This window comes from Mirounga angustirostris, unplaced genomic scaffold (assembly GCF_029215605.1).
Source record: "Mirounga angustirostris isolate CCGP_5_RB_7025 unplaced genomic scaffold, mMirAng1.0.hap1 SCAF_7, whole genome shotgun sequence".
Lineage (NCBI taxonomy): Eukaryota > Metazoa > Chordata > Mammalia > Carnivora > Phocidae > Mirounga > Mirounga angustirostris.
In genome coordinates this window covers 32741765-32766195 of record NW_026991715.1, presented here as the reverse complement: position 1 = coordinate 32766195, position 24431 = coordinate 32741765, and the positions used below count along the sequence as shown (strand labels likewise).

The window sequence follows — 24431 nt, the reverse complement described above, 5'->3', positions numbered from 1 at the left end:
AAAAACACAATCATTACCTTCAGAGGGCTTTCCTGAAAACTAAATTAAACAGATTATGATCCACTCAATAAAATGAGAACCCAGGCTAGTAAGAATAAAGGAGAAGTTCTTCCATACAATAGGAAACTAATAAATGTAGAGGAATAATGGGTTTAGAAAAATCACCATTTTTTTTTTTTTTTGACAGAGACACAGCGAGATAGGGAACAAGAGCAGGGGGAGTGGGAGAGAGAGAAGCAGGTTTCCCACCAAGCAGGGAGCCCGATGCGGGGCTCGATCCCAGGACCCTGAGATCATGACCTGAGCCGAAGGCAGACGCTTAACGACTGAGCCACCAAGGTGAAAAATCACCATTTAGAAACCATCATAATAATAACCGATTCAGTCAAGAAATCATCTTGAATGAGGATTAGCATCCTGAATGCTAAACCAAGTGGTTGAAAGTTTACAAAGAAACTGATTATTTACATACTCTCATGGTAATTCCCAACAGATTATTTACTGATGGGGGGGGTGGATATAGTAACTTTAAAGTGGAAAAACCTGGTAGACACCACCTTAACCAAGTGATCAAAATCGACATCCCCTATAATAGGACAAACTGACATCATATACCTCCTGATATGATGCACTGAGAAGGACATAACAACACTTTGGTATTTCCTACCAAAACTATATAGCCTTGGGTGCCTGGGTGGCTCAGTTGGTTAAGCGACTGCCTTCGGCTCAGGTCATGATCCTGGAGTCCCGGGATCGAGTCCCACATCGGGCTCCCTGCTTGGCGGGGAGCCTGCTTCTCCCTCTGACCCTCCCCCCTCTCATGTGCTCTCTCTCTCTCTCTCTCTCAAATAAATAAATAAATAAAATCTTTAAAAAAAAAAAAACTACATAGCCTCAATCTTGTCATAAGGCAACCTCAAACTCAAAGTGAGGCATAGTCTACAAAATAATTGGCTATAGTCTCAAAGATGTGAAGGTTGGAAAAACAAAGATAGACTGAGAAATTCTTCCAGACTAAAGGAGGCTAAAGAGACATGACACCTAAATGCAGTAATCCTGGAATGAAACTGTACTTGAAGGAAAAAAACAAAACAAAAAAACTGAGACAAATTATAAAATCTAAGTACGTTCTAAATTAAATTAGGTAATAGTGTTGTATCAAATTTGCATATTTTCATCGTTATACCGTAGTTATGTCCTTGTTGCATGTAATGGACATGATGTCTGCAACTTACTCTCATATAGTTCAAAAAAACATAACGCATTAAGTATGTTCCATATACAGAGAGGAATAGAAAGTGGATGGGAGAGTAGGAAGAATAAAGAAAGGGGCAGGAAGGAGGAAGAAGAGACACAGGAAGAAAGGGAAATGAAGGTAGATGAGATGGAAAGAGAGTGAGGGGTAGAAGGAGAATGGAGAAGGGAGCAGGAGTAGAGAGGGAAGCGAAGGGGAAAAAGGTAAGAGGAGAGGGAGAGAAATGAGGAGGGAGATAGAAGAGGGAGAAGGATGTCTTGAAATGTGGCTAGTATGGCTGAGGGATTGATTTAATTTTATTTCATTTTAATTAATGTTGAACAGTCACTACTGACTACCTTATCAGACAGCACAGTTCTAGACTCTACAGAAAGCAACATCAACACTTAAATTTTATACATTAAAATGACAACTAGGACAAGGTAGAAATGCACATGCCTATAACTAGCCCACTCTTAACAACTTTAATATAAAAATGTCTGTGTCTTCTCCCATAAATGCATTCTTGAGGCACAAATAGGTCCTTTAGACATTTTTGAAAACGTTAGTGAAGGCATCATCTAACATTCCACAGATTTATCTAAGCATCAAAACATCCTAGAACCACTGGGATGCCAAAAGAAATCTGGATTTGCTTAATCTGGTAACAAAAAATGCCAGTTTCCAAGAAATTTGCTTCATTGCAAGTGGGCAAATTTGCTCTCTACACTTACATTATGTCAGGCCTACACTTTGATTTTTAAAGGTTATTTGTCCACGAAACTGATCAGCCCAGTAAACCTTAGGAGATGGAGTGCTCTAGACTGCTAAAGGGCTGACAACAGCTAAAGCAAATGTCATCAAATGTCACAGATACGACATTTCAGAAGGAATGATTTGCCCCATGGACCCTGCATTCCTGTATCCTAACATTTCATAGCCACTGCATCAATACAAATAAAACACAAAACCTTTCAAGGGTAGTAGAGGAAGGTGCCAAGAGATAAGTGAAGCTGGTTCCAAGTAGACATGTGGTCACATTTGTGTTTTAATTATTAAACAAGTACAATAATCACAAAAAAAACAAAGTAACAATTCACTTTCCCAAAGAAATAAACTCTTCCATTTTTTCTTGAAATAAGAAGTTTTCTTGAAAAGGAGCCCAGGGAAGGAGAGTTAGCCCTAGGGAAAGGGACTAGGCCTGAGGACTTGTTAACTTTTGAAAACCAGCAAATCAAGGTCCAAACGGCACAAATGCATTCCTAATACTTTTTTTTTTTTTAAGATTTTATTTATTGGAGAGTGAAAGAGAGAGCACAAACAGAGAGTGAAAGAGAGAGAGCAAAACAGGGAGAAGGACAAGCAGACTCTGGGCTGAGCTCAGAACCTGACGCAGGATGTGATCTCATGATCCTAAGATCATGACCTAAGTCAAAATCCAAAGTCAGATGCTTAACTGACTGAGCCACCCAGGAGCCCCTTTTCCTAATGCTTTAGAATCCACAACTCAGGCCCACTTTTCCTTCATGAGCAAAAGTGGGGACCAAGATGAGAGTCCTGAGCTGAGAAACAAGAGTCTCAGGACAGCAGGAAGCCATGAGCTGGAAGGCTGTTTTAGATACCACAGGGAAGGAGGGGAAAGGAAGTTGTGCAAGGTAAGCCTGTGAAGATCCGGCACACCAAGTCAGAAAAAGAAAGGAAAAAAAAAAAAGTTTCTCTGAAACTTGGAAGAAAAACTAGCTTTTTGGCTTAAAGAACAAGAGTACCCTGAAGATTTGTACACTTGCTGATAATAAAAACATTCTCAAAAAAAACCCCTATTTGGTCTTTTGTTTTTATTTTGATACTTTGGGGTCCGAAATAATTCCACTTTCTTAACTTGAAAAAAAAAAGGCAAAGTGTAAGAACAATAATGAGTTGCAAATGACACCTGACCTCTTAGGGAGATCATCAGGAGAGACCAGGACAGGTAAATGGGGAAAGCATGCGCCCAGCTGTCCATTAGCTCCAGGTAGGCACTCTTATCATGCAGATGTAGGGGTGGCAGATCATAAGATTTTTTTCAAGAGACCCAGAGACGCAGATTTTTATGTGAAGCCTCACAACTTTAGTATTAGCAACTCATTCCAAAATATTTTACCACTGCGTAGGGCAAACAAAAACGTCTGAGTACTGTTTGCCCTGTTGGTCAAGACTTCGCAACCAATGAATAAGTTCTCCCCTAAAGCCCCTTCCAGTTCTATATTCCAGAACTCTTACATCCTGTTAAGTAGTATCTCTGAGGAGGTCTCCAATGTCCCCATAAAAATTCACCAGACTCCAGCTGCTGCTCAAAGGACTCAATCACTCACTCACATTGAAAAACGTGAAATATACTGACACTTGAAAATTGAGAAACCATTCAGTCTGTTTTCAAGTCTTTCAATAACCATGATGGAAGCAGACTGACTTGTGCAGCACCTTTAATCAAAGGCCCTGCCAAGAGTGATGCCGAACATTATTAAACTATACCACAGAGCCAGTTTATGCTTTTGGTGACACCAACCCAAGAAGGATTTCAGAAAGTAGAAGTAGAGCATTTAAAATCTAATGAGAATATGTTCTCTGGAAAGAACATGCCTTCTGGTACCAGCTTTGTCACTAACTTACTCTCTGACCTTGGGCAAGTCATGTTACCTCTCTGGATTCTCAGTTTTCTCATCTATAAAATGAAAGGTATTGAATTCTAGGCTCCAAGTCCTTCCAGGACTAAAATTCTAGTATTCCTGTCATTTATGTTATCTCTCAGTAGCTTTTGAATTAATTTATTAAATGCAATTTCTCCCAGGTTTAGCCTGTGGTCTTCCTAGTTATATTTTAAGTTCAAGGATAGTAACTATGCTTATGCTTCTTTATATCCCTTAAGTTGCTGGCAAGCAGCTTTATGCAGAGCAGACACAGTATTAGTCAAACTGAATTTATGCAAACTGATTTTAAAATATTTACAAGCCTACCAAGACAAAGCCCCTGCCTTAATCTTAGTTATATCTTGTGCTTCTCTACAATTAATGGTATTGTTTAGAGTAGCTAAACAAATAACTTTTAAACTCTTGGCAGTTTCTAGTTTTCCAATTAACTTACAGAGCACTCCTTCACAAGATGTATTACAAAACCTACTAGAGCTAGCCAATCTTAATGAATTACAGAAACCTTAGGTTTTTCCAGAAGGGATCATGCCTAGTGGGACTAAATAGAAAGTTAAACTGCAGTTATTCAGTCTTCATTACCTTATTTATAAATAGCAATCCTGGCTATTATACAAAAGTTTGCTATAAATTCAGAAAGGGGCAGAGATGTAGGCGTTTGACTAGCAATCTTTATGATAGAAATGGAGACGCAACAAGCAGAAAATAAAAGCATAGTTCTATCAGAACCAAGGAGGTTGATTGTTGGCAAACTGCCTCATTCATGCAGAGAGCTTGCATACCTTCTCTAAAGACATTAAATGTTCATTTACAAGAATAGCCACATCATTCTTAAAACCTGTCTGCTCCAAAGCTTCAGAATATCCTTACCTTGCTACTTGATGCCATTTTTTTTTAACAGCAAGGTTAAGTTAATGCAATGTTAAGATGGTTCATTTAAATGCAAATCAGGAAACTTTAAAATTAAAAGTACCCACAGTAACGGTTAACTGTCACACTGCACAAGATACAGGACTGTGGATTACTCCATGCAGTATCAAGGATGCCAGGCTTCATCTGCATTAAGCAGAGTTAACACAGCTGTTGGAATCTCAACTCTCAAATCTAGCTGTCAAAAAAAAAAAGGTAACCCTCATAATTAAGACTCACTCTGACACATGCCTATTTTACTAAATTCCCTCCCACCAAGCCTGCCACTTTCTGCAAAAATGTAAACAGGTTGAGGACAGAGGCAGAGGGAGGAAGGAGGGGTAAGAAAATAAGAGGTATAAAAACACAGATGATTCATGTAAACAAAAAGAAAACTTGCTTTTTTTCACCAAAATACAGTCTCTTTCTAAATACAAGTACAATATCATCATCAAAAAAAGGGGGGTGGAGAGCTTAACCTTAGTCAAAACAGAGAGCCAAAGTCAGAGTAAAAAGTTTCCCATCTAGGGCGCCTGGGTGGCTCAGTTGGTTAAGCGACTGCCTTTGGCTCAGGTCATGATCCCAGGGTCCTGGGATCGAGTCCCGCATCGGGCTCCCTGCTCTGCGGGGAGCCTGCTTCTCCCTCTCCCACTCCCCCTGCTTGTGTTCCCTCTCTCGCTGTGTCTCTCTCTGTCAAATAAATAAATAAAATCTTTAAAAAAAAAAAAAAGTTTCCCATCTACTGCAAAGTAACTGGATTTCATAAACCATGATCTCTATGTGATCAATTAATCATACCCAAATACGTTTTATATCAGACACCTACATGGCACACGTAGTTGTCACTCTCCTTTTAGGTATACAAATCTATGAGAAAAAGGACACTTGGCTAGATCTTTATTATTTTTTAAAGATCATTATGATGATCATTATTATTTTATAAAAATTACCATTATTTTTATCTCACTTTTTTTTTAGTTTATTTGACAGAGAGAGAGCATAAGTAGGGGAACAGCATGCAGAGGGAGAGGGAGAAGCGGGCTCCCCGCTCAGCAGGGATCATGACCTGAGCCGAAGGCAGACTCTTAAGGACTGAGCCACACAGGTGCCTCTACAATTATTTTTAATTATAATAAAACAGTTAATCACTTATTTTGTTCCTCTTCTTGTTTTGAGGGCAGCAGAGACAATGAGAAAACACAGAACAGCTGAATGAAAACTGTCACGCCACAAGCAATAGGAGACGCAATGATTACCAAAAGCACTAAGCAAAGGACAGAAAAAAAAAAAATATTCAGTCAACCATTTAGCCACTCCAACAGCAAATATTTGAGTGCCTTCTCCATATAGGTATTATTCCAGACAGCATGGAACAAAACTAGAAAAATCTGCCTTCCTGAAACAACACTATAGTAATGGCATAAATTAGAAAATGAGACTAGGGAGCCTGGGTGGTTCAATCGATTGTCTACCTTCAGCTCAGGTAAAGATCCCCAAGGTCCTGAATCAAGCTTCGAATCCAATCGGGGTCCCTGTTTTCCTAAGAAGTCCCTGTTTTCCTAAGAAACTGGAAGACTCTGGTCAAAAAAGCAAATAAGATGAAACCAGCATCTGGACTGTAGGCACCAGAGAAAACAGAGACAAAGCGAAAAGAGGTTTTTGTTTTAGAACAATGGGACTAAAAGGCAGGGAAAAGCCCACAAGAAGAGAACTGTATTTTTCTTGGAGAGCCAAGAGAAAAGATGCCTGAACTTGGATTGAGATTAGGAAATTAACCAGACTGACTGCCTCTAAAACTTGTACTATAGTATATACTTTTGATTACCCATTCTGTCACTCACTGACTGACCAATTACCATATCTTGGGATCCTGCTAAGTGTAAGGGACACAAAGACTAATTTGAAATCCCTATCAGATCATCACAGCAATTAAGTACTGTGAGGGCCAGGGGTAAGTCTCCCCAAGATAGGCCACTTTGGCATGAACATTGAGTGAAAAGCAATCAAAACCCAGCAGATTTAGGAAAAGCTCTTTGCCTCCCCCTTAACTGCCTCCTCTAGGAAGAGAGCTGTTAACAGATTCCTCTTTACCTGAGAAACTTATCTACTTAATTAAAAAAACCTTTGTTTTCCAAATACTTCCTTTTACCTTCCTGCTAATGGTCTTTCTCCCCTTTGTATCCTCAGATCCCTCCCCTGGTCCTTAACTCATATTAGCATTACGTTGCCTATCTTTAGAATTTCCATGTCTGTGTAGATTCCCCTTAAGTACAATATTAAATTTGATTTTTCTCCTATTAATTTGTCTCATGTCAATTCGATTCTTAGTCCAGCTAGAGGGACCTTGAAGGGTAGAGGAAATTCTTCTACCCCAACAGTACAAAAGGAAACAGGTGCCTTACAAGGGAGAAATGTGGCAGATGCCACCTAATCAAGTGTTTAAATTTGGCATCACCACCAGTAGAACAATGTGACAACTGCTGCAATGCCCTCAGAAAGGAACATCATCACATGCAGAGTACTGCCAAAAATGGAAACAATCAGACCAATCCAAACTATAGAGCATCTACAAAATTGGCCTAAATTCTTCCCAACTGTGTCATGGGGGGGGGGGGAGTGAACAGAAATAAAAACTCTAAAGAGATATGACACAGTATGTGATCTTTTATTGATTCCTGCATTTTTTTTAAGATTTTATTTATTGGGGGGGGAGCGTGCGTGCACACAACCAAGGGGAGGGGCAGAGGGAGAGGGAGAAGCAGACTCCCCGCTGGGCAGGGAAGCGAACATGGGGCTCAGGACCCAGGACCCTGGAATCATGACCTGAGCCTAAGGCAGGCACTTAACTGACTGAGCCACCCAGGTGCCCCTTTTCCTGGATTAAAAAAAATCATTGGGACAACTGATCAAATTTAATATGAATAAGCACTATACCGTAAGATCAGTATTTCTGGAAATCCTGTTAAAAGGCAAATTCTGACTCAGTTAGGTCTGATGTAGGAAAGATGGGGTTCAAAGCCGAAGGCCAAAAAATAATTCTTGAGACCTCTTCAGTGCAAAAAGGTGGTTTTATTAAAGCACGGCGGGGGCGGGGGGGGGGGCGCCTGGGTGGCTCAGATGGTTAAGCGTCTGCCTTCGGCTCAGGTCATGATCCCGGGGTTCTGGGGTCAAGCCCCACATTGGGCTCCTGACTTGGCGGGGAGTCTGCTTCTTCCTCTCCCTCTGCCTCTCCCACTGCTCATGCTCTCTATCTCTGTGTCTCAAATGAATAAATAAAATCTTAAAAAAAAAAAAAAAGGGCACGGGGGACAGGACCCATGGACAAAAAGCTGCACTGGGATTGTGAGGATTGGCTGATTATATACTTCCAAGTTGGGAGGGGGTTAGGGATAGTTTAAGTCTCTAAGGAACTTTTTATATGTTAAAGTAGACTCACAGGATCCTGGGTGTCAGCGTAAGAGTGCCTTTTGCCCTTAGCAAAGTATTAACATCGAGGCAGCTGGGTTCCTAGAGGAATGTCACTCTGCCTGTTTGAAGGACTTGTTAATGGACTGTAAGTAGTAAGGAAATTTAATTTTTCTCTTGCTTTTGTTTCCCACATCAGGTCTAGGGTAGGACATCAGAGTTGGCATTTCTCCCAAGTTCCCAGAGAGAACTAACATGGCTCTTAGACCACTCTTTAAAAGGAATTATGTTACTTTATCAATGTAAAATGTCTTGTGTGATATTGTAGTTAGGTAAAGGCAATGTCCTTATTCTTAGGAGTTACATGCTGAAGTACCCTGGTATCTGTAGTTTACTTTCAAATGCCTCAAAAAAAAAAAGTTTATATAGAGTAAATGAGCAAATATGAAAAATGTTAACAATTGGTGGAATCCAAGCGAATTGACTAATCAAGTGCTTACTCTATTACTCTTTCTACTTTTCTGTACATTTGAAGATCTTCAAAGAAAAAAAAGTTGGGGGAATACTCAGTCTAGACAAGAAAATCATTACAACAGAAAATAGTTACAGAACATCAGTGCACAAGAGGAACACCTAGGAGGGAGTCCCCAAAAGGCGAGGGAGTCCTCACTGAGGATCTGCTGTACAAGGGGGAGGGGAAGGCAACTGTTTCAGGTTATAGGAGGGGACAACAGCACCAAAGAACGTCATAGCCTTCCAAAAACAAGCATGAGTGAAAAACAGAAGATAAATATTTAAATAGCAAAAAATAAATAAATAAATAAATAAAATGGCAAAAATTAGGTTTAAAGATGAGCAAAGAAATTAAGAAGAATCACAGGTTTGGTCTTTTATCTTTCCTAACTTAAAAATACTTTGGGCCTTGGGGCGCCTGGGTGGCTCAGTCGTTAAGCATCTGCCTTCGGCTCAGGTCATGATCTGGGATTGAGCCCTACATCGGGCTCCCTGCTCCTTGGGAAACCTGCTTCTCCCTCTCCCATTTCCCCTTCTTGTGTTCCCTCTCTCGCTGCGTCTCTCTCTGTCAAATAAGTAAAATCTTAGGAAAAAAATACTTTGGGCCCATTCTATTCTTAGTGTTTATAATACTACCTGAGAAATCCCAGAACCCCACCCACCCATTCACCCAACCAGGAAAAACAAAGACGCAAACCCCACCTCTTCCTACCATAGTGAAGGCCAGAAGTGGCCAGAGCAGCATTTCCCCAATCCAAAGGACTTCTCCCCACAAACAACTGAAGAGCTAAGTTCCTCAAACTCCACAGGCAGCAAGGCAAGCATTTTCCTCCCAATCTATTCCCCCTTTGGCTTTCCCCATTTCTGCTGACCAAAGTTCCACCAAACCAACTGCCCTAGAAGGAGACTCTAGGCCCGTTTCATCTTCTTCCCTCTCCCTCCTCTGTAACTCCGTAAATATCTCACTCTACTAACCCTTCTTGTCACAGGCTCTGGCCTGGGTCCTGGTTTGAAATATTTAGGAGTCTTCTCATTTCCAATCATTATCCAGACAGCCTCACTTATCATAGAGTCTACTCCCCCCTGAAAAGAGGGACTGCTTCGCCACCAAAAACAGGATGAAGCCCAAACTCCTGTAAACAAACTTAACTGGCACTAGCCTGACAGACTCATCACCTGCATCCACTCCGTGAAACTTCTCCAATGCACATGCATGTGTCCAGACCTTTATATAAACCCTTTCTCTGCCCAGAGCACCCTTCCTGACTTTTCCATCTTCCTTCAAGACTCACACAAATGTCCTCTAATCCCACAGAAAGAGCTGTTCTCTCTTTCCTGGGTCCCTCCAGCACTTCGCAAGCATCTCCATTACAGCACTTACCACACAGCACTAGGTCAGTGCACCTGTCTCCAAGGAAACTGGGAGCTCCCCTTTGAGCACAGGGACTATGGCTTTTTTTGAGCACAATAATTTTCAGCTGATCAACAACTGGCTTGACAGTTTCAGGTTTCATCTAGCAACACTAACACTTGTGGAAGAAGTAAGAAACGTCTCTCTCCAGATGCTTGGGTGGCTCAGTTGGTTAAGCTTCCAACTCTTGATTTTGACTCAGGTCATGGTCTCGGGGTTCAGGGATCAAGGCCCATGTTGGACTCTGCACTCAGGGGGTGGGGGGTGTGGTTTGAGATTCTCTCTCCCTCTCCCTCTGCCCCTCCTCCCCCAACCCTGGACGCTCACACAAATTCTCTCTAAATAAATGCCTTTAAAAAAAATGTCTGTTATAAATTAGCAAAACTAGATATAGATTGCTAATTCTTATCTACCGGTGATAGACTACTAAGGCTAATAATCCCATTCGTTTGTAAAATTTTGAGGTTAGCAATGGTGACTTATAAATTCTTAACATCTCCTCCAACACCTGCTTTGAAAGGCAGACTTCTAATAAATGTGTATTGCATTTAACTGAACTCTTTCCACTGTAACTGAGATACAGTAAACTAAAGGTTGCCTTTGACCCTGACTCAATAAAGACACCTAGAAAACATTACATCTTTCACTGGTCTTAATGACCCCAAAGAAGCTTAAATTTCTCTCAAGTATTGCCATCTTCCATTCCCTTGTTTGTTTTTTTTCCCCTCCTCCCAAAGGATCAAGCTCACATTTCACTTAGCCACTTCTCTGCAAAATGACAGGTTTCTAAAGATACAATTCAAAGTCAGACCACAGCTTTTCTGAGACCATGATGACCCCAGGTCCAAGGAAGCAAGAAAATGATAACAGATGACTGTAAGAAACCTTTGCCAATTCTGTGATCCCCAAGAAGAGAAAACCCCATGAACAGACGAGTAACTTACCTTTCAGCTTCTGCCTTATTCACTGTGCTATCATTTTTCACAATACATGATTAAGAGTCTAGATTAATACTGAAATATTTAACATAATGAAATATTCAACATACCATGGGAGAATAGTAACAATGCATCTTTGCTTGGAAAGAAAAGCCTGTATCAGAGCTGCACAGGGTAAAAGGACATGTCACTTGAAATGGGCCACAATGAATGCATTTCATGAGTTATGACAGCACTTTCAGTTTCAAGAACAGTCTGCAGTCCTACCTGGTAAATAAACCAGTACAGGATTATGTAACCTGATAATCAGACATGCTTCTAATTCCTATCTTCAATTCATAATGTCAAATATTAAGCAGAAAACCATAGCAAGGGGCTCCTGGTGGCTCAGTCGTTAAGCATCTGCCTTCGGCTCAGGTCATGATCCCAGGGTCCTGGGATCGAGCCCCACGTCGGGCTCCCTGCTCCGCGGGAAGCCTGCTTCTCCCTCTCCCACTCCCCCTGCTTGTGTTCCCTCTCTCGCTCTCTCGGTCAAATAAAATCTTTAAAAAAAAAAAAATAGCAAAACATTTTTAAAATGCACTGGATGGTCCACTTATTTATGACAATATTTACTAATGAAATCTCAGAATAAGAAAATGAGGGAAATCAACAGCTCGCTACAGTGAAATGCAATAGCCAAAACTAAGCAATCCAGGAAAGAACTAGCCTTTAAATTAGCAACTAAGGAGTAAAACCAGTTACTTAACACCAAGATTAAATTAGACTAAATTATTCATTACAAAATTTTAAAGCAAATGACAGTTTGTTTCTTTTATAAAGCCCTAGAAGTCTTTTTTTTTTTTAAAGATTTTATTTATTTATTTGACAGAGAGAGACACAGGGAGAGGGAACACAAGCAGGGGTAGTGGGAGAGGGAGAAGCAGGCTTCCTGCTGAGCAGGGAGCCGGATGTGAGGCTCGAACCCAGGACCCTGGGATCATGACCTGAGCCACCCAGGCGCCCCAGCCCTAGAAGTCTTTAAAAAAAAGAAAAGAGGGCGCCTGGGTGGCTCAGTTGGTTGAGCGACTGCCTTCGGCTCAGGTCATGATCCTGGAGTCCCTGGATCGAGTCCCACATCGGGCTCGCTGCTCGGCGAGGAGCCTGCTTCTCCCTCTAACCCTCCCCCCTCTCATGTACTTTCTCGCTCTCTCAAATAAATAAATAAATCTTTAAAAAAAAAAAAAGAAAGAAAGAAAGAAAAAGACTTTACAGCATAAAATTTTAACAAACTTCCACAATGTAATTCCTGCTCTACCACTACTACAATAGGAACACGGGACAGATGACAAGAAAATTTAAAAACCAAATCACACTACTCATATAATGCTTGTCCCAAATGATCAATCTTTATTACACACATTTAAAATAACACTCAAAGTTGTCTTTCAAATCATATTTACATTACATGCATTACTCCAAACTTGAGCTACTGAAAAAGCACAAATTAAATCACAATCAAAAAGTGGGGTTGATAGATGACAGAGCATCAACAAGTAAATAGAAATGCATGTTAATTTCAAGCTCCATTAGAAATGGAGTTGGGGACATGCTTGCACATGGAGAAAAAGTTTGACATTATGAGAAGAAAAAAAAAAAGCCTAAAGATGAAAATAATGAACATTTAGAGGCTCCAAGAGAGAAAGGGCAATGTTGAAGTTTTATTTTGAAGCATGGTTATTTCTGCACACTTTGAACTTTCAATAATGCATAAATTTAGTACAGTGCTCTTGCAAGTGAACAAATAGCATGAGACAGGGCAAGTCAAGCCAGACTGTTCACTTCCCCACACTGTTCGGCCCGGCCCATTCAAGCCAGGCCCACATTGTGGGGGGCTGAGCTGATCAACACACTGCACCACCAACACCCTCAAGGTCTGGAAGCTAGCAAACTAGCATCTGAACGAATGTTAGGAATTGCCGCTCAGGGAGGCTCTCCCAGATGCCTGATGTGTCTACCTTGTATTTTTTATTATTATTATTATTATTATTATTATTTATTCATTTGAGATGGAGCCCACAGAGAGAGAGAAAGAGAAAGAGCATATGCACGAGCATGCACAAGCAGTGGGGAGGGGCAGAAGAAGAGAGAGAGGAGGCTCCCCACTGAGCATGGGTTGGATTCCAGGACCCAAGGACCAGGGCCTGGTCCCGAGACAAAGGCAGACGCCCAAGTGAGTGAGCCACCCTGGCTCCCCTTTAACTTTTTTTTTTTAAACAGAAGGAACTAATAAAACTTAAATCCTCCAACATGTACATCATAACCAAAATGCTTTGAATACTCTTTAAGGGTGTGTCTTCAGTCACTCATGAGGAAAAAAGATTTGAGCTGAGAAAGCAGAAACGATAATTGGCCTTACGTTTTTTTTGTTTTGTTTTTTTAAGATTTTATTTATTTGACAGAGACACACACAGCAAGAGAGGGAACACAAGCAGGGGGAGTGGGAGAGGGAGAAGCAGGCTTCCCGACAAGCAGGGAGCCTGATGTGGGGCTCGATCCCAGGACCCTGGGATCATGACCTGAGCCGAAGGCAGACGCTTAACAACTGAGCCACACAGGCGCCCTGGCCTTACATTTTCATAACTTGTTTATGTATATGTCAAAGGTCAAACCTGCAAAAAACAGTTTGGATGAATTTATTATTTTTTACCTATTTTATCACTTTTCACACACAGTAAAATTCACTCTGGTGTACTATTCCATGAGTTTTAACAGACTCAAACAGCAGAGTAATCACCTCCACAATCAAGATATATAATAGTTCAATGAATTTATTTTATTCTCACAACAGCATATATACACAACTGAACCACAGAATATAAATGTACAAAACATTATGACCTTCAAGAGCTAATTTGCAATCAACTTAATACAAAGCTACAGTAATCAAAACAGTGTGCTACTTGCATAAAGACATACAGACCAACAGAATAGAATGACAGTCCAGAAACAAATGCTCACATTTATAGTCAAATTTTTTTTTTTTGAAGATTTATTTATTTGACAGAGAGAGAGACAGCGAGAGAGGGAACACAAGCAGGGGGAGTGGGAGAGGGAGAAGCAGGCTTCCCACGGAGCAGGGAGCCCAACGCGGGGCTCAATCCCAGGACCTGGGATCATGACCTGAGCCGAAGGCAGATGCCTAAGTACTGAGCCACCCAGGCGCCCCTATAGTCAAATTATTTTCAACAAGAGTGTCAAGACCATTCAATGAGGAATGACAGTCTTTTAAAAAATGGTGCAAAGTAAACTAGATATCCACATGTAAAAGAATGAAGTTGGATCCTTACCTATTATCATACAGAAAAATGAACTCAAAATGGACCAAAGACCTAAATGTAAGAACTAAAACTATGAAACTCTTAGAAGAAAACACAGGGCAAAAGTTTTATGACACTGATTTGGAAATGATTTCCTGCATACAGCACCAAAGGCACAAGTAAATTGAACTTCATCAAAATAAAAACTTTTGTGTATCAAAGGACATCATCCACAGGGTGAAAAGGCAACCCAAAGAATGGAAGAAAATATGTGCAAGTCATATATGTGATAAGGGATTAATACTCAGAAAATACAGAGACCTCCTAAAACTCGAACACCAGAAAACAAACATCCCAACGTGCAGCAAAAGATGAGGAGACATTTCTCCAGACATACAGGAATGTCCAATAAATACATGAAAAGGTATTCAACATCACCAATCATTAGGGAAATGCAAATCAAAACTATAATGAAATACCACCTCATACTCATTATGATGGCTTCCATCAAAAAAAAAGAAAAGTATTGTCAAAGATGTGGAGAAATTAGAGCCCCTGTGCACTGCCGGTAGGAAAGTAATATGGTAAGTATGACAGTTCCTCAAAAAACTAAAAATTAATGTACCATATAAGCCACGTTGACAAAGCATAACTAAGTATTTTTGTTTTTTAAAACATTTATTTGAGAGAGAGCGAGAGTGCACAAGCGGGGGTGGGGGGGTGCAGAGGGAGGAGAAGCAGACTACCCGCTGAGCAGGGAGCCTGACATGGGGCTTGATCCCAGGACCAAGGATCATGACCTGAGCCAAACGCAGATGCTCAACCGACTGAGCCACATAGGGGCCCCTAAAAAATTTTTTAAAGAGTAGCAAACCTTTTCCCCAGAAATTCCACTTCTAAGAAGTTATCCTCAAGAAATAATCAAGGATGGAACGCCTGGGTGGCTCAGATGGTTAAGTGTCTGCCTTTGGCTCAGGTCATGATCCAAGGATCCTGAGACTGAGTCCCGCATCGGGCTCCCAGCTCCTTGGGGAGCCTGCTTCTCCCTCTGCCTCTGCCTCTCTCTATCATGAATAAATAAATAAAATCTTTAAAAAGAAAAGAAAAGAAATAATCAAGGATGGGCAGAAGATGGGGCACCTGGATGGCTCAGTCGGTTAGGCGTCTGTCTTCAGCTCAGGTCATGATCCCAGGGTCTTGGGATGTAGCCCCACATCAGGATCCCTGCCCCGTGGGGAGCCTGCTTCTCCCTCTCCCTCTGCAGCTACCCCTGCTTGTGCTTGCTCTCTCACTCTCTAATAAATAAATAAAATCTTAAAAAAGGATGGGCAGGAGATTTAGCTACATTAAAGCAGCTCTGGAAGCAAACTAAATGTCTAACAAAGGGCTGATTAAAAAGGAGCTACGTAATGGAATAGTAGGGGATCATTAATATGCTATATTAGTATTGTGCAATTAATCATATGTCATCAGTTCTAAAGCATACATATTTCACATTTTTAAGTCTCTAAAATCTGGATGTGTCTTACAATTGAGGTCATTGCCTAGTTTGTCAGTTCTTTTTTCTAAGTGATACATAGAATAAAGGTTAATCTTATCCTCCTAATAGGGGAAATGTTCAAATTATGATAAATGGACAGATTACAAAAGAGCACATTAAGTAAAAACTAATTTACATAAAAATTACAGACAATATACATGTCTAGAAAAAAGATTAGAGGATGTACACCAAAATGTTAGCAGTATTTATCTCTAGCTGCTATGAGTTTTATTACACAAAAACTTTAATAAACTGGATGTAAAGTCATGCCTCCACCCCCTGGCACAATCCTATATATAGCATATGTATACCTACTATAACTAATCTGTTATGGGTTTAGAAATAAGTCAGGTATCACAGGAGTCAAAAATTCAGAAGAAAGTAATTGCCCTGAAGGAACTCAGCATCTAGCAAAAAAGTTTATGGTCTAGAAGAGTCTAAAGGAAGGTAAACCAGCAATTTAATGCTATTTAAATACTGAACTAGTTCACTAGTTTTACTTGTAAGACAACCCACTTAATATGGATAAAAACATTTCCTGTTCAGGACTCCGTAACTGAAGAAATAAATTAGCATTTTATCACATTAGAAGTTAAAATAAATATCCTTTATAAATTCTCTTATTCGTTACACAGATAATGAAGTTCGAACTCTAAACTCTCTGGTTGGGACTCTTAGGATTAAAGACTTCTAAAAACATGTTATCATCGTAATTCATGAGACAGACAATCAATGACAAATCAGCAACAGCAGGAAACACTCATGTTAAACTCTTTACTGTTCATTAAGACCTTTTAAAAATTACATTAAAAAATATTTTTTCCCTACTTTTCCTTTTTGACCATGCCTTCACTGTGCTGGAGGGTAAAGTGCCGAGAATAGTAACTTAGTTCCTGCCCCGCAAGGTATCCATGGTTTAGCTGAGGGGGTTAAAAAAAAAAAAACAGAGGAGAAAAGCTCTATGGCACTGAATTTGGCAATGACTTCTTATACAGACAACAAAAGAAAAAAAAAAACAGATAAACTGACCTTGATCAAAATTTAAAACTTTTGTGCATCAAAGGATTTTTTTTTTTTAAGATTTTATTTATTTATTTGACAGAGAGAGACACAGCAAGAGAGGGAACACAAGCAGGGGGAGTGGGAGAGGGAGAAGCAGGCTTCCTGCGGAGCAGGGAGCCCAATGCGGGGCTCGATCCCAGGACCCTGGGACCATGACCTGAGCCAAAGGCAGACGCTTAACAGACTGAGCCACCCAGGCGCCCCTGCATCAAAGGATATTATCAACAGGATGAAAAGGCAACCCAAAAACTTGAGAAAAAAATATTTGCAAATCATATACTAAAGAGGGATTAATATCCAAAATGTATATCCACTACTGGATATTTACCCAAAGAATATGAAAACACTAATTCAAAAAGATACATGCATCTTTATGTTCACTGCAGTATTATTTACAATAGCCAAATTATGGAAGCAGCCCAAGTGATGAATGGATAAAGAAGATGTGGTATACATATATAATGGAGTATTACTCCGTGGCGCCTGGGTGACTCAGTAGGTTAGGCGTCTGCCTTTGGCTCTGATCACAGTCCCAGGGTCCTGGGATCCAGCCCTGCATCAGACTCCCTGCTCCATGGGGAGCCCGCTTCTCCCTCTCCCTCTGCCTGCTGCTCCCCCTGCTTGTGCTCTCTGTCAAATGAGTAAAATCTTTTTTTAAAAAAATGGAGTATTACTCAGCCATCACAAAGAATGAAATCTTGCCATTTGCAACATGGATGGATCTAAAAAGTATAATGCTAAGTGAAATAAGGCAGACAAAAACAAAGAATACAATTTGATTTCACTCATATGTGCAATTTAAGAAACAAAGCAAACAAAGAAAAAAAAACAGACAACCAAAAAACAGACTCTTAACTATAGAAAACAAACTGATGGTTACCAGAAGGGAGGTGGGTGGGGGGATGAGTGAAATCAGTAAATGGGAATTAAGGGTACACTTATTATGATGAGCACTGAGTAATGTACAGAATTGCTGAATCACTACACTGTACAGCTGAAACTATAACACTTTATGTTAACTATACTGGAATTTTCAAAAATCCAGAACAGAGGCGCCGGGGTGGCTCAGATGGTTAAGCGTCTGCCTTCCACTCCAGGCACAATCTCTGTATCCTGGGATGACCATGTTGTCTTTGAGCATCCAGCTCAGCGGGGAATCTGCTTCTCCCTCCCCCTTTGCCTCTGGCTCTGTTCATGCTCCCTCTCTCTCTCTGTCCCAAATGAATAAATGAAATCTTTTTTTTAAAAGGGGGGGGGTAAATAAAAATAAATAAAAATCCAGAACATATAAAGAACACCTACAACTTAACAACAAAAAAGCAAATTGCCACAGGACTTGAACAGATTCCTCAAAGAAAATATACAAATGGCCAATAATCAGAAGAAAAGATGCTCAACATCACTAATCAGAGAAATGCAAATCAAAACCACAAAGAAATATCACCTCACTTCCATGAGGATGGCAGTTTAAAAAAAAGAAAGAAATTAACAAGTGTTGGTGAGGATGTGGAGAAACTGGAACCCTCATACACTGCTAGTAAATATACAAAATGGCACAGCTACTGTAGAAAATAGTTTAGCAGTTCCTAAAAACTGTAAGCACAGAATTACCTCATGACCTACAAATTCCACTTCTGGGTACATACCCAAAGGAATTGAAAGCAGGGACACAAACACATACTCGTACACACATGTTCATATCAGCATTATTAACAGCCGAAAAGAGAAAGCAACTGAAGTGTCCATCAATATATGAATAGATACTAGAGTATCATTCTGCCTAAGAAAGGAAGGAAATTTTGACACCTACAATACAGGTGAACCTTGAAGATATTATGCTAAGTAAAATAAACCAGTCACAAAAGAACAAATACGGTATTATTCCACCTACATGAGGGGCCTACAACAGTAGTCAAATTCAAAGAAAAAGTACAATGGTGGTTGCCAGTGGGCTGAAGGGAGGCAAAATGGGGAGTTAATGTTTAATGTAAACGGAGTTTCAGTTTTGGAAAATGAAAAAAGTTCTGGATATGGGTGGTGGTGATGAATGAACAAAAATATGAATGTACTCAATGCCACTGAAGTGCATAAAAATGTACATGCATAAAAATGGCTAAAATGGTCAATTTTTTTTAGGGTTTTGTTTTGTTTTGTTTTTTTGACAGACACACAGCGAGAGAAGGAACACAAGCAAGGGTTGTGAGAGAGGCAGAAGCAGGCTTCCCACTGAGCAGGGAGCCCGATGTGGGGCTCCATCCCAGGACCCTGGGATCATGACCTGAGCCGAAGGCAGACACTTAACGACTGAGCCATCCAGGCGCCCCTAAAATGGTAAATTTTGTTATATATATTTTACCACCAAAACACACACACAAACAACAGGATAGGGAGTGAGAATGTCATAGTGAGAGGCAAATTTTAGAATTTCCAGTAAATTAAAGATCACTTTCAGCAATGAAGATAAATGTCTCAATGGAAAAATCACATTAACCAGCCTTCATAAATGGATAGCATTTGTGTCAAGAGAAGGATGAGGCACTCCAGTACGAATGCCTGGAAGGTGCAGAGGACATGTAGCAACAATTTACAGTAGAAAATGAAGTTGAGGGGCACCTGGGTGGCTCAGTCAGTTGAGCAACTCTTGGTTTCGGCTCAGGTCATGATCTCAGGGTTGTGAGATCCGCCCAGCACCAGACTCTGTGGAGAGTCTCCTTGAGGATCCTCCCCCTCTCCCTCCGCTCCTCCCAACCCGTCACGTTTTCTCTCTCTCAAATAAGTAGTAAATCTTCAAGAGAAGAAAATGAAGTTGAACAAATTAATTTAAAGCCAGAATTTAGGTCTTGAATGCCAACCTAAGAGGCTGATCAGTTCAGCAAGAAGATAGCAATAAGTTTCTCAAATGAACAAGAGTACTGCTTAGGTGTAAAAGACTGAAAGGTGGAGGGGGAGATGGGAAAACATTCAACTAACTGTGGCAAACACTAATTGAGCAACCATATGTTCCCAAATCTCAGATTAAAAACTGGAGAGAGAAGAGGCACAAGTGGTGACCTGGGATTCCCGGAGTACTGGTTGATAATTTACTGTTTCTTGGTCTACACAGTGGATGTGGATAGTCTTCACTCAAATACAGCGTTAGGCAGGTACTCTTATGATTTGAGCACTCTTCTACAGGTATATGATACTTTAATTTTTAAAAGTTTTGTCAAAAATAAAAGCCCAGGCCCCATTTCCAAGAAACCCCCAGATGGGAAGAAGACATAGATAAAAATATTTACCAAACAGTATGAAAGATGCAACCACAGAGTATGTACAAGCTACCCAAAAAGCACTGAGTTCTAAGAGAAAACCCAGAGGCAGTGACATCTAAGGTAGGTTTTAAAGAGTAAATGAGTTTGTCAGAGGGATGGAAAAAAAGAGAACAGCTCCAGGCAAAGGAAAAAATATGAAAAAGGCACCAAACAAAACAAAAATAGAACAATTTATCCAGAGAACCACAAGTAGTTTCAATAGTTCAAAGATAAGATAGTCCAAACTGCAGTGGAAGTAGAGAAAAACAGAAAAAAGGAATTAATGTAATGTGAACACCAGGAAGAAGAATGGAATGGAGATGGTTTTCAATTTGAGGCTCTCCATAATCTGACTGTTGCCTCATCTATCACAGTTCCACCCACAAGCTAGACTGCAGAAGGGAAAGACTCTTTTTCCTCCTTCATTCAACAGTATCTAATTTGCCCTCCAGGCCAGGCACCAGGTCAAAGGCTAAGGCTATCAAGGGGCTCATAGGCCCACTTTGTAGCAGAAAAGACAAACAGGGACATCAATAATATAAGGTACAGTATAACGAGTACACCTCCTGGTGAGAAGAGGTTTGCTACCAGAAAGGAAAGCCCTAACTTGAGTCATGAGATATGACTAAGAGCTCATCATGAAAGGGACAGAATACAACTGGGGGGGAGGGGGAAGGGGAGTGCATCACTGAGAAAACAACCTTTATAGATAAGCCTACACCCCTTACATCCAATCCATATTTTAAGTCCTGTCTCATTTCCCCAAAATACAGTTCCCTTCATCCACACCACCTCACTCCCACCATCTTCCTTTAATATCAGATCATGAGGGTGCCTGGGTGGCTCGGTTGGTTGGGCGATTGCCTTTGGCTCAGGTCATGATCCTGGAGTCCTGGATGGAACCCGCATCTCGGATGGGTCCCATATCTCGGGCTCCCTGCTCAGTGGGGAGTCTGCTTCTCCCTCTGACCCTCCCCCCACTTTGTGCTCTCTCTCTCTCATTCTCTCCCTCTCAAATATTTTTTTTAAAAAAAGAAATAATAAAACATCAGATCATGAAACTCCCTACGATGGCGTCTTACAGATCTTAGAATAAGATCCAAACATATGACCTAGTGTTCCCTAGCAATCTCATGTGAGGCCTTCTCCCCACCCCAAAATTGTTCAAGCTATACAGGTCTTACGTATCAAAACACATTAAGTTCAATCCTGTCTCAGGACCTTTACACAAGCAGAGGACCCTGTTCCCTTGGTCCAGATCTTCACCAACACTACACACCACCACCTCCAACAACCAGGTCTGTCATGTCTCAGGCTATTACTTTCTCAAAAAATTCCTGGACCCTACCAGTTACTGCTGATTTCCACATATGGTTTAGGTTTCCAGAAAAGAAAACTGTCTCATTTTGGGCACTCTGAGTTTGAGAAGCCCCTGGGATACACAGCTCGCTGGTGTACAGGTGACCATGTAAGTGAGGTGAGACATTCGCTATCAAGACAGAAACTTGGACTTGAGCACCTAAGTTTGAAGACATGGAAAATGCACAGAGAAGGGATTCTCAGCTTAGAGGGAGAAGGCACCCCTGATCTCTAAGTCACTGTACAGAATGAGATGCTGATGGCAACGAAGATGATGCCACATCAACAGTGTCAAAGACTGACATACAATCTTGGGTATGAGCGGATTGAAAAGGGAAAAAAAAAAAAAAAACTGAGAAGAGCCAAAAATATAAGGAAAATCATAAGAGTTATGTCGTAATTCCCACCAACTCCTATTCCCTTTTATGCTTCCTCCACTGACAAAACCCTACTCACCTTTCATTCAGTTCAAACACCACCCCATTCCAGAGCCCTTCTGGACTTCTCCAAACAAAACCTATTAGGCCCCTCTCCATGCTTCCACAAGTTTTTTTCTATCGTTAGTAGTATAGAAGATACGACCCATGCACAATTACTGTTACGGCACTTGTAACAGTCTGCCCTGCACTACATCTGGAGTATATGCCTTCCCTACATTACACTGTGAGCCCTTGGGAGCACAGCCCGTATCTTAAATCATCTATGGGCCCTTAAAAAAAAAGCGGATAAAAATGATTTAACTGAAAACTCAAGAAAAGTAACTAATTAAGCAGAGGCTATGGATAATTTATTTCTCTTGTAAAACAAAATAACATATCCTAATTAATTTAACTTACATTTTCCTAAAGTAACATAAACCCATACAGTCATTTCAAAAGTCACTGCTAAACAAAATATCCTCTCATGGAAATGCTTATCCTGTTGCAACAATACAATGATGTAACCGTTTCCTTCAACATAAATACGAAATGCCCTTAATTTAGTTGGGAGACTTCGCATATCTTACTCTTCTAAATGTGTAAATTCTATTCAAAACAAACACCCCCAAAATGTTCCAAAGACGCAGGAGGACCTAAGGGGGTGTCTGCCAATCCTGGTTTGAGCCAACCGCCGCCTGCATTGCTGGGAAGCCATTCCTGCCAAGCCAGGGTCAGGCATTTAATCCACATTCTTTCCAACAAGTGCTTCAGACACGCACACTCCTTTTAAAAGCCAGCAAGAAAGAGTCCAACGCCCCCCGGGCAAACGAGGACTAACCAGAGTGAAGCGCGTCTGAGTAATTTCACAACAAAGGTTAACTTGGTACACGCCAAAGTCCACTCGGGTGTGGCGCACCTTCCCGGCCAGACCCGGTCAGAGAAAGGCGGCACCCCACTCGCGCCTTCGCCGGGGCCCGGGCGAGCGGGAGCGCGGGCTCAGCAAACCTCAGGTCCACCACACCGCCAAGTTTCGGCGGCGGGGGAGGAGCAGGAGGGTGCGACCACGGAAACCACAAACCACAATCACTTCACGGGGAAGCTCAACTCCCCGCCACTCCCGCCCCGGAAACAGCGCGCAGGCTCCCCTCCACAGGCAAGACGGCCGCGCGGGCCCGGCGCGGACCCGCCGCGCGCACCAAGTCGGCTGGGACAAAGTTTAGAAACCGGGAGAAACTTTCCCGAGAGGAAGCGCCGCGTCCGCGCGGGGCCTGCCGCTCGCTCTGCTCCAGCCGCCGCGGCCCCTCAACTTCCCCAACGCCAGGAAGCGCCGGCCCCGCCCGGCCGGCCGGCCAGAGCGCAGGCCAGGGGCCCCGCACGGGAAGCGGGCCGGCCGCAGCACCGCAGCCCGCCAAGAGCCCGATTCAGGGCGGGGTCGCGGAGGAGAGCGCCGCCCGCCCGCCCGCACGCAGGGGGCACCCCTCGGCCCGGAGCCCGCGCCCGCCTGAAGAGAGTTACCTGCGGCGAGGGGGGCGAGTGCAGGAAGATTCCCGAGGCCCGAAGCCCGAAGCCGAGACGGCCGCCGCTTTGTCTCCCTCCGGTCCGACTCCGAGGAGGAAATGGGCCGCCAGGCGCCCCCGCCCCCGGCCCGCCCCCCGCCCGCGGCCCCCGCCCGCGGCCCCGGCCCCGCCCGCCCTTCCGAGCACCTCCCTCCGGCGCGCTCTTCCGGGCGCCTCCCGCCGCCGCCCCGCTTTCCCGGCCCTCGCTTTCGGGGTGAGGCCCCAACCGAGAGACCCTGGCGACGCCGAGCCGAAACTCCCAAGAGGACCTCTTGCTCTCCGCTCTGTGCCCCCGAGTTACTTCATCCCAGGCCCCTAATGCGCGTTCAGGCAGGGAGGGATCCCGGAGAGGAAGGAGGAGCGATAACTCCTGGAACAGCCCGGGAGCGGGGGAGGGCAGGTGAGTCACCGCTCGGCGCACAGGTGAGTCTCAGGGTGCTGCCCGCGCTGGCTCCACCCTCCCCCCAGCCGGTGCCTCCGGGACCGGGCGCGGCGACACAGTCCTGGGGACGCTTATGTGAGGAGTGCCACAGGTGCTCCCGAGTAACAGGCTTCCAGAAAAGTACTGTAAGCCCACCCACTGGTTTTACGGAAGAAAACTGGCCTCCCAGCTTGAGGCGTAGTGGTACTAGAATCCAACTCTAGGGACTTTACAAAGGTGATGTGGAAGGCTTCCTTGAGGTCATCTTACTCATTCCCTCACTTTACAGATCCGGGAGCCAAGAGCCCTCCTGTTGATAGACAAGAAGCATGTCACAGCTGCGTCCCCTCCTGAGATTGGCCCCCTACACACACACACACAGTTGAGGGAC

The 24431-nt window shown here is 42.4% G+C and overlaps 1 protein-coding gene across 3 annotated transcripts in view; it reads right to left on the bottom strand.

Moving 5' to 3' along the window:
• The window catches only part of CTNNA1 (catenin alpha 1), a 183873-nt gene extending 160162 nt beyond the window's left edge, over positions 1 to 23711 (bottom strand). For 2 of the 3 annotated variants that reach the window (XM_045893278.3, XM_064595969.1), the window contains exon 1: positions 23579 to 23711. The gene's annotated coding sequence lies outside the window, so the exon portion shown is untranslated. Of the gene's footprint in view, positions 1 to 22901; positions 23041 to 23578 lie in introns of those variants that run through there. The other variant, XM_045893287.3, reaches the window with a different exon arrangement.
• Between the last annotated feature and the right edge of the window lie 720 nt (positions 23712 to 24431).